The sequence below is a fragment of the Triticum urartu genome, chromosome 6A (genome assembly GCF_056163025.1).
Source record: "Triticum urartu cultivar PI428250 chromosome 6A, HENAU_Tu73, whole genome shotgun sequence".
NCBI classification, from domain to species: domain Eukaryota; kingdom Viridiplantae; phylum Streptophyta; class Magnoliopsida; order Poales; family Poaceae; genus Triticum; species Triticum urartu.
The window spans coordinates 356,742,662-356,746,577 of NC_141878.1; positions in this window are offsets into that span (position 1 = coordinate 356,742,662).

Sequence of the window (3,916 nt, forward strand, 5' to 3'; positions counted from 1 at the left end):
ACACCGCGCTCCCATGGAGGCATGGGCCGCACTCCTCGCCGCAAACGAGATCCTGCGCTACCACCAAGTCGACGACCTCTACGAGGAGTGGCTCGACCGCGTCGCCGAGCTCGTCCGTGCCGCAGGGGGCTCCCCGGCGCCGTCCCTCTCTCGGCCTCACCCTCAGCCAGCCACGGGCGACGAGGCCCAAGGCGCGCCTCCACTACCCCAGCCCAAAGATGGCGCCTTGGCACCAAGGCGCGCGGCCCCGCGATGCGATCCGCCACGACCGGTGCCCGCGCGTGAAGAGAGAAGCTGCCAAGAAATCCCACGCTTGCGAGAAGCTGCACCTGCGCTTCCCGCGCTGCCTCGTCAAGACCGTGCGCCGCTTGTGGCGGCCCAGCGCAGACCTCGACAAGACCAAGATCCACCTCCGAGGCGGGCCCCAGTAACCACGGCCAGCTGCCACGGCTTCACCCCCGAGCTCCGTAGCGTCGCCGGCCAGGCAAGTTCAAGCCGGATCTGCCTCCTCGCTACGACAGCACCGCCGACCCCGCAAAGTTCCTGGAGCTCTATGAGCTAAGGATCGAAGCAGCCAATGGCGACGAGAAAGTCATGGCGAACTAGTTTCCCATGGCTCTCAAGGATGGGGCCCGCACCTGGCTCCTGAACTTGCAGCACGACTCGATCTCCTCCTGGGATGAGATGCGCGACCACTTCGTCGCCAACTTCCAGGGCACTCGCGACCGCCCGTCGGCCGCGACCGATCTGCGTCGCATCAAGCAACAACCAGGGGAGACCCTCCAGAAGTACATCCAGCGGTTCAACAACACCCGCCTCAAGATCCCCAAGGTCACAGAGGAGGCCATCATATCCGCTTTCTACGACGGCATCCGTGATGTCAAGAAGAAGGAAGAGCTAGCCATCCATGAGGAGCTCTGCACGTCTCAGGAGCTGTTCAACCTGGCGACCAAGTGCGCAAGAGCTGAGGAGGGGCGCCTTTCCCTCCTTGAGCTGCCATCTGCATGCACAGAGGAGAAGAAAGCCAAGGCCAAGGACGTGAAGCGCAAGGAAGCGGTAGTGCTAGCTGCGGAGCCCGACACCAAACGGGGCAGAGATCAGCCCGAGTCATCCAAGAACAGCCGACCGTTCTGCACCTTCCACAACCTAAACACCCACAACACCAGCGACTACCAAGAGCTCCGAGCCCTATGCGAGGGACGCTACGGTCGACGCCCCAAGAACGACGACCGGGGCTATGGCCGTGGAGGAGGACGCTGGGACGACCGCGGCCTGCGCCAGGAATGGCGCGACAGGCCTCATGAGGACCGCTGGCAGGATCATCCTCGCGAGGGGCCCTGGAGGGACCAGCCTCGTGAGGATCGCCCCCAAGGCAACACCGGTCTTCCTCAACTGTCGGCACCAACAAGGAAGCCGGCGACATCACCCGGAGAGCATCCAAGCGGCAACCGCAGGAGCTGGGCGTCTTTGAGGAGCGGCTCTTCAAGCCATCAGCTCTGCACGAGTCCTCCCTCACGAAGCGCCATCAGCGCCACCTCTTTCAAGCATGACCCAGCCTCGGGAGGAGCACCCCCAGCCTCCGGCCACGGGAGCCCCGACCTGTGGACCGACCACGGGAGCGGTCCTCCCTCACGAGCTCAAGCATCGCTCCGCACGGGTCCTGGCATTCGACGAAACGCAGCAGGACGCCGCGCGAGGGATGGACCACGTGTTAGTGGAGGAACATCACCGCGGAGCTGCGCTGCGGACGGCGAGGTACCAGCAAGCACTGCGGTGATTCCACTGCCGCAACATCCGCTCCAGGACACTCGAGACGGGAGACCTAATCTTGAGGCGGGTCCTCTCCAGGGAAGGGCTGCATAAGCTTTCACCAATGTGGGAGGGCCCGTTCAAGGTCGTCCACATCTCTAGGCCTGGCGCTGTGCGCCTGGAGACAAAAGACGGAGTACCGGTCCAAAACGCTTGGAACATCCAGCACCTCCGGAGGCTTTACCCATAAAGCAAGGCCCAGAGCCTGAGAAGCAAGGCCCAGAGCCTGAGAAGGAAGGCCCAGAGCCTGTGAAGAAGGCCTGGTGCCTGCGAGGAATCGCCGCCCGTCACACTCTCACGTAATAATGATTTGGGGATGTACACGCCTCGGAGTCTCAGTGGTGCCGGCCTCAGGCCCTGGGGCTCCCACCCACGCCTAGTGGACAGCACTTAGCTCCGCGCTGGTGAGAAGACTTGAAGACTAGATTAGGTGCCGGGCGCGGCTTTTTCATTTGCTTTCCGTATTTGGCTCCCTTTTCGTTAATCGAAATTTGCTTTTGGCACTCCTTGCTGAGTTGACCCTCTCGTTTCTCGCTGCATTTTTTCGGCTCAGGTTAGCTCGTGTTCTCTCTCTTGCATGCCTCACGAGGGGGCTGGGCAGGTGCCCTCGCGAGCATTTTCTCCCTTCTCTGTCTTCTCGCGAGCCACCCTCGTTCGAGCCCAAAAGCTGTCATGCCTCTCATAGTCCGTGCCCCTCGGGTACCGCGATACAAGGCGCCAGGCCAGGACTAGGGCGAACGGCAAATCTTTTAACGCACTTCCTAACGAGCTTTCGCAGTTCCCCAACAGATGCAGGCCACCAAGGCAAGATGGGCACGAGGAAATTAGCACCTCGTGAGGAAGAGGGTGCCCCGGATACACCAGGTTAAGTCATCTTTGCACGAAATAACAACACAACACGCACGGTGTCATGATCGAGGAACCATAGTTCGATACACGCCCCCCTAGGCCCAAACTGGTTACATTCTTGATGTAGGAAAAAGAGTAAAACAAAAGTAGCATCATAGCAATCTGCGGAGGTAGGCCCCTAGCGGCACCCCGAACCTAGCCGGATCCTTCTTCGCTCTTCACGGAGGCGCGACAATGGGATTACCCACTGCCGCCTCCAAAGCGGGCGCGGCAGATGGTCATGGCCACTACTGCTGGAGCTGTCACTGGAGGAACAGCCACCGTAGCGGGACAAGACGCAGCCGCCACCGAGGGCAGGCTCGCCCCCATCCTAGTCGCGACCGTCCCCAAGACCGAGCACCTCCTCACCATCGTTCGCCTCGGGGCAGCACTCGGCGCGGTGACCATCTTCCCCAAACACCCTCACGAAGAGGGTTCATTCCCCGTCATACTTGAACTGGAGGGCACACCGCCAGCCCAGGCCGTGCGCGCGGGCGAACGTCTGCCAACCACGGGCCATGGCTATGTTGCCCGCGGTGGAAGTCGCGACTGCAACCCAAGAGGCCTTGCTGCAGCAACCATCCGCCTGCAGCCAAAGTCCGCTTGGACCGGAGGCCGGCAGCTCGTTGGCGAAGAAGCACGAAAGTTGGAGCCAGTTGTCGGCTGGGTTCTCCGACCAGACAATAAACTCCTGCGACACTTCCACCGTGTGGAAGCGTGGACGGGGGGTGGGCACCAAAGCACGCCTCCCCTTGTCAGTTGGATCGCCGTGGCTGGGACGACCCACTCCACGTGCCGTGGTGCCACTCCGACAGTGGGCCGCGACAGGGGACGCGGTGTGCTTGCGCGGACGGCCACGTCCGCGCTTGGGCGCCGGCGAGCAGGGTCCCTCGCGAGGGGCCTTTCCCTTCTCGACGGCGGAGAACTTCCTTTGTGGCACCATTGGTGGCACATCGAGCAATGAAGCAAGGAAGAAGAAGCTAGGAGAGAAGCGAGGAAAAAGAAGCTAGGAGTGGAGCGAGGAAGAAGAAGCAGAAAGCGAGGAAGAGATGGGCGATGGGGGCTCCGCCCCCTCCCCATTTATAGAAAGAGAAGGCCAATCGGCACCTCCCACGACCGCAGGTAATGATGGTTTCCCTTGCATGTCACAGGGACTCGTCAAGTCATGCAGTCGCCGAGGCAGGGTGGGGAAGCGGAGGCGCCCACGACCAATCAACCG